The following is an 11,182-nucleotide window of genomic DNA, read 5'->3' as shown; positions in this document are numbered from 1 at the left end:
TTTTAAAAAATCATTAAATCTGTTAAAACATCAAAAAATATTGATCCAATATTCTGTGTGGGAAAGAAAAGGTTAATCACTGATTATCTGCCCTCAAACTTCCAGAGTTATTGTAAGTAATAGTAAGTAGTCAACACAGAGAAGTAAAATTGAACCTCAGTAGTATGTCACTCTACTTACTTGGATTTTCATTTTTATAAGAAGAGCGTTCACTTCCCTTAACCAGTAATAAACTATATATGAATACACGTATGTATGTATGTATGTATGTATGTATGTATGTGTAGTTGGTGCTGACACAGTTCTGGTGCAATTGATTAATTAGGATATGTTCTATTATGTATTTGGAATGTTTATCCTATTAGTATGATGAACTTGGGTTATAAAAGCAGAATTAGAAACAGTTCTTCACAGTTTTTCTTTGCTAATTAAGAGAACACCTTCTTGAGTCACCCTCATTTAATTTTTCTAGTGAACATGTTCTGATCTTCAGTTGTGTCCAAAATTCTCTTGGCTCAAAACCAGTTTTTGGTTTTTGGGTTTTGTTTTGTTTTTTTTTTTTGTACTGGGGATCGAACTCAGGACCTTGCGCTTGCCAGGCACTCATTTATGCTGCTGAGCTATTACCCCAGCCCATAACCAGCTTATTTTAAGGTAGTTTCATTACACATGTAACTCGCTATACAACCTGAGAGCAGGAAATGTAAATAGATGTACTGCTCAGATAAGTGTTCCAGAGACATTTGGCCAAAAGCAGTAAGATAGAAAGCGAGGATGCGGCCAGGAAGGGGACCCCGCCTACCAGGTTGCGGGAGCAGAATTGCAGATTCTTTTTAAAAGTTCTATGCTGAGCTGAATGCTACAGAGTTTCAATGTATGAAAGATAGTTATCAAGAACAGAATTCACTGTATATTTAAAATTCACCATTGATATCCATAGTATGCATCCACTTATAATGATCTAGATTATGTGAATTTATGTAAAAAGACAAAAATAAATTCTAGGTACCGTGTGCTGGCAGTCACCTTAAAACCCCCAGGTTTTACAGTGGAATCAGCAGTCAGTGATACAATAGGATGTGATAAAAGGTGGCTGCTAGGCGACACTCTGGCTAAATTAAAGGGCCTCACTTCTAGACTGAAGCAGGACTTTACCAAGGAGTAAACAGTCCTTCCCCCAGTGCTCCTGCAGTCGCACGCTGCTCCTCTTTTCCCAGTGTTAATGTCTGGTCCCCACCACCTAACGTTGGCTGCGGGGAGCGCAGTAGGGACTGATGCTGTTTCCCAGGAATCTTCACAGGTTTATTGTTCTGTGTAATGGGAAAAGTTCACGTGTGATGTTTGGGATTAATAAGTGGCTGGTGTGAAGAGAGCAGCATGTGTCTGTGAATCGAGTGTGGTTTTATTTGCAATGAAATCTAAATCGCTTGTCTTGTAGTAGTATTTTCTCGCTCTATATTTTATCTTTTCTTAAATTCATTATTCCAAATAGTGGCATTAAATAAGTTAAACACGTTTAGATTGAAAATGTTTGACTTAAACACAAACACATCAGTCCAGAAACCATGATAAATAAGATTCGTTGTCTGGAATTACCAAATTAACTTTTAACATAATGGTCCAGAAGAGAGCAGACATTTATATGTGTAGTTTTTAAAAAAAAAAAAATCTACTGATCATGTTTAAGTGTATTTACATATAGATTTTAATATTTGTAAATTACCTCATTGTTTTTAGATTCTTTTTTAAAAAAGATTTATTCGGTACAGGGTCTCACAACACAGCTCAGACTTGTGAATCCCCTATCACAGCCTCCCCAGTACTGGGATTAAAGGTGTGCACCCCCACACCCAATTTCAGTGGCCAGCAAGGTACACCTGGGGTTCCAGGGCCGGCACAGTGTGCAGTACTGGGGATCGAATCTGGTTCCTTGCGCTTGCCAGGCGGGTGCTTAGACCGCCAAGCTATGTTCTGGGCCCTCAGATTCTTTTTAAGCAGGAAATAATTCAAATTCTTCTTATTGTCAAATGCAGTGAGAAATACAATTCTATAAAAACAACATTTTAAAAAAGCATTCAATTTGATATTTATCATAATACAAAAAGATTTTTCTTTACTTACCACTAATGTATTATAGGTGTTTTTTTAAAAAAAAAATGTTTTGTATTCTTACTGTCTCTTATCACCTTGTATGAGATTATAAAGGCTGGTGATTGTCATTCCTCATACTGCTGTGTGTTAAGCTGGCAAGAGTAGAATGCTTTAATGTCACTGCTTTTTTAGACATTGTGTTGTATTAGTGTGCCACATTTTCTGGGTGACTTTGAAAGACAGAGCCAAACAAACAAAAGTCTGTGTGAAATAGGAATTGCTGATTTGTTACGCATGTGTTTTTTCTTCATAAAAATGGCATGTTATCTTTTAGGGGTCTCAAGCAGTTTGAAAGAAGTTCCTCATACTCAAAAAAAAAAAAAAAAAAAAAAAAAAGTGCCACTCACCAGCAGTTTTATTTGTTCTCAAAAGATCTTCATATGGGTCAACTCATCTATTTCTCAACAGGGGAAAGTTATTTTCAATAGCAAGAATTTTTAAACCTTAGTTTTGTAAGTCCAGAGTTCTCATGTTACAGTCAGCATCTAATCATTTTCCTACCCCTGACTCTCATCTTTTCAAGGAGGAAGTCTAAAGATAGGGTCATGGGGCGGGGGCGATAGCTCAGTAGAATAAGCACTTGCCTGGTAAGCGCAGGGTCCTGAGTTTAACCCCCAATTCTGCAAAAAATAAATAAATAAAAATAAAGATAGGGACCAAAGAGCCTTCTCTTGGCTCCTCCCACGGCTTTGTAACTGTCCCTCTGTACAGCACCCCCAGCGTACTCCCCCGTGCCACTTCCTTCTCAGTTCTAGTCACAGTTTCCCCACTTTACAGACCCTGCCTGACCGCACAGAACTGTTCTCCGTCATCATGGCTGAGTGATCAGATGCCTCTGCCAGTCAGGGTACTTCCTGCTGTATCCCTGCCAGCTCTTTCATGAGTCTGGTTGACCAAAGGGGACCATCAAAAACATTTTTTCAAATACTTTGGAGGAATCAAACTCCAAGAGAGCTGCACTGTGCTCTCCCCAAGCGCTGAGCAAGCCCGCTGTGCCCACAATGTTTTATGCCTGGCCTGTCTCAGGTCCCAGGGGAGGATCGGCCTCACTGACCAGCACGTTGAAGGAAGACGCTTGTATCAGCTTCACGCTGGTGTTGCAAGTAAAGGAAAAGGAAGCTGTGGTTTGTTTGTTTGTTTGTTTGTTTGTTTGTGTGTGTGTGTGTGTGTGTTTTTAAGGGAAGAAAGTCCTTTTGATGGCAGTTCATCATTTTTAAAGTAAACTTGGCTAGAACGTCTTAGCCAGGCTGCTGTTGGACTTCCTCCCTGAAGGCGATGGTGCTTCTAAGTTGTGTTAGTTATAAGCACTCGGCTCTACTCTCTCAGGCCTCAAGGAAACAGAATGCTCAAGCACCTACCTGGGTAGTTACCAGATACTGAGGGGAAGGGGGCCCCTCCTCAGCAAACAGTCTGGTTTGGAGAGCAAGAAGCCAGAGCCCCTAGACTGAGGCAGCTGGTGAATTCTTGCCTTCTATATACTAAAGATACTGAATACAAAGAATTTTTATTTTTTACATCTTCACCATAAGCCATCATAGTTCATTCTTTAATGGCTATTCTGGAGTAGAATTTTTTTTTTCAAAATTAGCAGAATAATCCCAGCTTATTCTCTTCCTGCCTATCTGGATAGCATACCATTGGACTAGGACACAGGGCTAGAAGAGAGACCAGTCTTGGAGCTTGGCTCCAGGTCACAGCTCGGTTTTGTTTAGATTGTCTCTTCTACTCAACACGCTGAAAACCATGAAACTTAAACAATTTCCTTTGCCTTTCTTAAACTTAGAAAGGACTCTTTGTAAACTTCAGCTCCCCCACTTTGGTACTGACTGCTTTTGAAATGACAACAGTAACCTTCCCCAGGTACAACCACCAAAACCAAAAGCCAGATTCTGTCTATGAAGGATTTTGAATGCTCATGTGACAAATGTCCCTGGCTTTCCCAATAAGAGAACCTCACATAATGTTCATCACCTGCCCTTAAGCTTGCTCGCTTGGTAGCTGGCTTTTTTCATGTTTATTTTTGGAGTACAAGCATTTCATATTTTTTTCTGAAGTCATACCAGCCTAATTCTTATGGCTTCTCCCCAACAGCCTGCCCTTGTCCTGTTGGTGGCTGTGCTCCGGCAGCTCTTGTCTTGTAGGCAGAAGCAATGTGGAAAGTGCCAGGAAAGATGGTTTTTCATTGAACAACATTGTGCATCTTAGATTGTAATCCTTTTTTTTTCTTTAGTATTTACTACATATTTTACTTGGGGAAGGGAGTAAAAGCAACATTTTAGCTAGGTAATATGGGTGGTTCCTGCCCTATGTTTGTATGTCTTGCTGGAAAATAGATTATCCCACCTGTATCACTCAGAATCCTTTAGGAGTAAGCAGTGGACGTGTATGAATGAAAACATTATCTCAAAGATCTAATTTTTGGTTTAGATATTTTCTTCCTTGTAAACTCAGGAATAAACCTGGTGTGTGGGTAGCACCCTATGACTGTTAAAACTTTGATATGTAGGTTACTAGACAGTCCTTTTAAATATCCTCTTTCTAAAGACTTCTTGTTTGTTTCAACTGGGAAGAGAAGCCCTTTGAAGTGAAAAAAGCAAAACAAAAACAAAAAAATCTTCCATAAACTCTTTCTAGGAGAGTATAGCATCAGTCTACCGTCTGTCCCAGAGTGCTTATTTCCTGTCTATTATATTTCAACAATTTTTATGGGTGAAAAAAAATGCACATTTTTATTTCTGGGAAAAGTGAATTGAGGTGTTGAATTAAATTCTCAAGTGGGACAATGTAGCCCAAAGAAAAGCATTGGTTTCAGCGACAAGAGCACAGGGCTGTGGACCCTGTTCCAGCATTGAATTTACTGTGTGACCTCAAGCAAATGATTTAACTTTTCTGTGCCTCAGTTTCTCCATATATAAATGTGGGGATGATACCAACCATTGCCTACCTCATAGGGCTGTTTGGGGGACATATGAATTGATACAGATAAATATGAATGCTTTCACTTCTTTGGAAGAAAGGTGCTATATAAATTGAAGTTGTATTGTTTTAATGATCCAGTTATTAATTATGTTTAGGGTTGATATAATAGCAATATTGTTAGTTATGTTAAGAATACCTTTCAATTTAATGGGTATTTCCAATTCTCTTCTATGGCCACATCCCATCTAGCGATGGTACCCAAGGAACTGAAACGAGTATTTGTTTTCTGTGTTTCTGCTGGTAGTATTTCAATTACGAATATTCAGAAAAGTCTGGAGTGTAACTTGTAATATCTTATAGTTTACATGTAATGAACCTTATTTAAGCTGTACATAAAAAGTATAATTACAGGTAAAGTATAATTACAAGTAAATAGCAGGTACATTGTAATTAAAGGCACTTATCAAATTGTCTTTGTTCTTTTTAATTGTAATAAAGGTCAGTTTTATATAAAAGCTTGTTAAAATTCATTTGGTATTTGCAAAGGTCAAGAATGGCTAATTTGTATATGCCTAGGACACAGCAGGCTTTGGGATGCTAGCAGTATAATGACCAGAAATCTACGTGTGGTGATCAGACCAAAGAGAGTGCTGGTTAGGATCCAGAACTCTGCAGCAGAGGACCTTGACGTGAATGCTAGTGCGGTGGTGCCCTTGAGCACAACAGTGGACTTCTCGGTGCCCACTGAGGCTTAGGAAATGAGGGAAATGCCATAGAACGTGTTAGCGTGAGTTGTACAAGGGACTAAGTGGGGTAGTGGGCATGGGCTGTAGCCAATGCCAAATGCTCTGCAAATGCTAACAGACTCGTCACAGGGAAATCAGCGGTGGCATCCAGTCACTGCTAGGATTTGCAGCCTGACAGTAAGTAATGCCCTAGGCCACAAGGAAAATCCTTGTGCTTGATGTCTGAAGAAAGTCTCAGAGCAAATGGCTTCACTCAGTGTCACACCCCAGCCATCCCCTCCTAGTTAAAACTACCTGAAGACCTAATGGTAAGACAATGAGGGCTTTCTCTGGGGTCTCCTGTTTCCTTTTGTCTGTGTCCCTGAACTTCAGATACCCACAAAAAGACCCACCCTGACTCCATGCAGCCTCCCTTTCTGAGCTTCCCATCTGTTGCTGTCTTGAACCCAACCCACTCTTCACCCTAATGGTGGGCACTACAAGCCCAAGGAAGCTGATAGGGGTTCCTGAGGGTGGAGGAGGCCAGGGCTTCCTGCAGACCTCATACTGTCAGCAAAAGCCAGCCAAGCCCCAGAGCCGAGCTTGCTGCTCCCGTGTCCAAGGGCAACACTGACCCTGGGACTTCGCTTTCCAGTTCGTGGTATAAACCAGCCACTAAGAGCAGCCTGGAGACAGGTATGGGGAAGAGCCTGGCCGTGTTGGTAAGCTCCAGCTTCGTTTCTCAGAAGAACTTACTCTTCTTACCCAGAACCACCAAGCATACCATTCTCTGTGTGAAAACTCAGAGCTAAGAAAAAACTCATTCTGAGACTGGATCTTAGAACTAGGCTTCCCCCCTGGGCCACGTGGAAAAGTTGAAGCTCCACTCAGTGATTTGGTAGGGCTTCTGTCACCTGGAGAGTGGAGCAGGCTGCTGTTCTGTCCAAGGTGCACACTGCCAATCCCAACGTGTAGTAGGCACTTAGCAGTTGTTCACCAAGGGAATGAGAATTCTAATGCCCTAATTACAATTCATATGCCATACACTTGGTCACTGCTTCAAAAACTGTCCATTGATTCATGTTTCTACCTCTGTGCATACAATCTGCACTGAGATTCTACTCAGTGAAAAAATATTCAGAGCCTTACTGTATCCTTCAGGTCCTAATGTTAATTACTTGCTCTCATTCTAGATGGTTCTTAAATCAAAATCGTAAGGCTGGCCCTTGGGTGCTCCAGGGCCAACTGTCTCCCAGGCATCACATCTGTTTCCAAGATATCTCCATCTGGATTTCCTGATGTCACCCCAAAATGTGATCGTTCTGGAGTCAGATGGTCTTTCCCCACTGTCCCACTTGCCCTTTGGGGCACACTTTAGGTTTGATGTTTGCCTGCATACAGCAAGCACTAACTAAATGTTTGGTGTGTCATACATTCTCAGGCCACCACTCAGCCTTATATCAATCTGCCTTGATCTATTGTTTATCAAGTCTTAGGATTTTGTACTTGAGTTTTTCTGCTTCCAAAAGCTTTTCTGTGACTGAATTTCTGAAGAGATGGCAGGGTAACAAGGTAAGAATGTCCTCCAAATGAGACCAGCCCAAGAAATGTGGGAGGGTGGGGTGGTGAGAGGCAGCGAGACATCTTATGTGGAGATCAACAGACTCACCACCTGGCAGAGCAGGCTTCTGAAACAGACAAGTGATACAAAGCAAACAGCTTTTAATGTTCAGACCCAAAAGGAAAAAAATAAATAAACCATTGCAACATCAAAGTAGAAAAACAAGTTAACAGGAAAACAAAAGAAACCACAGGAAAACCATTGATTGATTCACTCTCTAAATATTTACTCAGCACTCGCTGTGTTCCAGGTATTGAAAGATTGTGGCAGAAGAAAGAGATACTCGATACTCTGCCTCGCTGGAGTTCACTCATTCTTATGGCCTTGGGCCTACTGTTAGTGTTTGGTGTGCACACCTAAATTCCAAGGGCATCCGCTATCATGTTATCTCAACTGATTGTACCCAGTCTCTAAGATCTACTCTAAATAAAAAGGTCTGGAAAGTCCTCCATGGGAAGATTGTAACTATGTGAGACTGGGAGAGTACGCCAGAGAAAGAGCATTCCAGGCATGGAGCAAAGCCAGCACAAGCCCGCAAGCCAGGAAAACCTAGACTTCATCATAACATACACATAAATCAATGCAGAGTCAGCCTGCCAGGCCCCTGCATGTCTTCCTCTTGCCACTTGCTTCCTTTGGTCCGACCAGTCCCTGTCCTAAGTGTTCGCGGCAAGGCAAACCAATTTCCATGCTGTCGCGAGAATTACCCTCCAAAACGCAAGACTGCTTGGGTCAGGAGAAAAGGACAGATTGCTGGGTAAAGTAATTATTAAGGCCCTTCAATTTGCCAGGCGGGGCTCCAGGTTCCAAGGATACTGCATTAAATAAGCAAGGGCTTCTGCTCTGATAAAGTGTGCCTTCTAGTGGGGGAGGAAAGAAGTGACTTCAAAAGAAATTTCAAATAGTGAATGTGACGAAGCAAGACAGAATAAAGTAAATGATGAGGAAGTAAAGTATGCCTTGGTTTAGGTGGGGCAGGAAAAATGATAGCTTTCTCCTGGGTAGGGTGGAAAGTGACCTGGAGTAGCCATATAAAACTTGGGGAGCAAATATCCCAAGAAAAGAAAATGGTGGGTGCACAGAATCCGAGGGAGGGAAAGAGGCTGGGATATACAGGGCCTCACAGGAGGCCACAGCGAAGGAGAGCAGTGGACTGGAAGGAGTCACAAGAGACAGCGGCACCGAGACCCAAGATGCAAGCCTGCTGTTTCTGAGGCACGGGTCTTCATGCAAGCGGTTCTGTTCCTGCCTTTCATCTTCAGAACCAACTGAGTTCAACACTCTTATGAGTCTCATAAAAATGATAGAATTCAAATGTACAATAGCTATGTTGTCCAACTTTTAGTTTCAAAGATAGAATTTGAACTCAGGTAATTTCATTCCAAATTGTACTATGGGAGATTTTTATTGTCAGTTATGACCAAAGGTTTTCTCAAGAAGTGCACAAAAAGACAAATCATAAAGGAAAATGCAGATATATTTGTCTCCATACTTATGTGAACTGTCTTTATAAAGACATACGCCAATATGTGTGTGTGTGTGTGAGTGTGTGTGTGTGTATCAGTTTAAGCAGCAACACATAAAGACTTCAGTATCTCCGCCATACTCACTCGCACATATACTGTGTGTATGAGGTGCTCACTAATGCACCGTTGAGGGGATGAATGGATGAGCCTGCAGGTGAATGGCACCGCAGTTAATTTGCCGCCAGACTCTCACTGCATGCTGGTGACATCAAAGTGAATCACGGGCCACTACCCCTGGCCCCATTTCCTGGAACTTGCGGCCTCATGAGTGATCTAGGCATTTTGAGATATGATCACAAGGAGCTAAGAGGCTCAGCCTGAGGCCTTTGGGGTTGGTCCTGGAAGGTGCTGAGAGCAGGGGCAGGGAGCCAGTTCAGATATTATGAGGGCTTGGTCCAAGCAGGGGAAACAGGAAGAGAAAGGGGAGTGTGCTAATTCTAGGCACAGTGGAGGATGATAGAACAGAAGAGATGCAGTGTTTGATGCACTGGAAAGGATTTAGGGCAGAGTTGAAAAGATAACTTGGATTTCTGAATAGAGGATGATTGTAATGAACTACAGATATAAAAGGAGAAGGTTTGAAGGGGCAGACAGTGATTTAAGTTTGGACTTAGAGTGTGAATTTTTGTGTTTCCAAATCTAAAAATATAATACCTGTTTTCCTATTCATTGCGTGCTTAGTAATACTACTCTGAGCTTCTTGTGGAAAGACATGATATACTATCATGAAATGGAGTTGGGGGAGGAAATGTGAACTCACCAATCACAATAAATTAAGAACTATGGAATCTCCACTGAAATATAGTCATCCAGACTTAAGCCAAATCACTGGGTCCTCCTAAGGCAGGCATTCAGTGATGGGTTTGCCAAAGCCCATGGTTAATTGGGCATTAACTTCATTAATCTTACATTAACCTCAGCTCCAGCAAGTAGCTGTCACATGATATTATGATCATAGCAGTGCTAGATGAAAGAATCTACAATTACCGTAATGAAGACTATCTTAATAACTGAAGATAACATGGAGAGCTAGCAAACTTTTTAAAAAGAGAAAATATAGATTATTAAACTATACTGATCAGCATGCTAACACCCAATTAGCATTTTTTAATTGAGGTAAAAATAATTTTCCCATAAAATGTGCTCTCTCTCTCTCTCTCTCTCTCTCTCTCTCTCTCTCTCTCTCTCTTTGTTAATTACTAGGAAGTTTTGAAAACAAAAAGATTTTCACTCTGAGATTTTTGTTGTCAATCACAATTAGTGTTAGTGTTATTTTTCCAGTCTTTAATCCTCTGGTGCTTCTGTCACTTCATTATTTCTTATAACTTGTGGCTCCAGCGACCTTGAATTGTCCTCAACGTCTTTCATTTGCTTACCATCTACATCTTGTTATAAGCTGAAGGGTAAAACTAACAGATTGACTGTTTCCTTGGAAAAATGTTAAATATTCATATCCCTTGGCACTACTGGCTTCCCACTGAGTCTTGAAATAAAGCAGCCATGTGTACTCCAGGCCTTGCTTTTGCTGTACTTCCTAAACAAAATGCCCCTTTCTCTTTGAGGCCAGTGAAGGCAAGTCCTTGCCATGCGACACCCCACCCCATCTAGGCTCCGCCAGGGCCTACACAGATTTCAGCAAAGGTCAAGTTCTGTCTTGAAATTAATACAAAACTGTTTCCCCGTAAAGTGAGGTTATCAGTTGTCCAAGATTGCCCTTAGATTCCTTCAGAATGCCAGAGACCTTCAACAGAGACTGAGTGTTCTTGGTCATGGCTAAACCATCCATCTGGCTATCCTCGGTGCTCCTACAGTTGCTGTTTCCTGTTCTACCGTAACCCAGACCCCACCTTTGAAGTTTCCCTCAGAATCATTCACACAAAGCATCGATGAAGGTAACAGATGTTACTGAGGGTAGGAGTTGGAACTGCATATTAAGCATCCTAGTTGAATGGCAGAGCCCACCCCATAACGCCAGCTTCTTGGCCCTCCCACCTCCTGTCTCCTCATGGGAAGGGAGATAGCGCAGTTCCACTGGCCACATCCTGCAGTCCCAAGCCCCTCTGTCCCGGGTTCTCAAACTATAGAAAGGGCTCCTCAGGTTCAAAGCGTCATCTATTCTGCCCCTTCACCACAAAGTTAAGCAGGCAGTAGTTTCACTTCTTTTAAAGTTCCATTTCTTCTCTTCCACAAAATGTCTACACAGTCACCACATCAAAGTAAGTCATTGAAACTAGCTCTTT

The sequence above is a fragment of the Octodon degus genome, unplaced genomic scaffold (assembly GCF_000260255.1).
Source record: "Octodon degus isolate 3935 unplaced genomic scaffold, OctDeg1.0 scaffold00114, whole genome shotgun sequence".
Classification (NCBI taxonomy): Eukaryota; Metazoa; Chordata; class Mammalia; order Rodentia; family Octodontidae; genus Octodon; species Octodon degus.
This window is presented reverse-complemented; position numbering follows the sequence as displayed.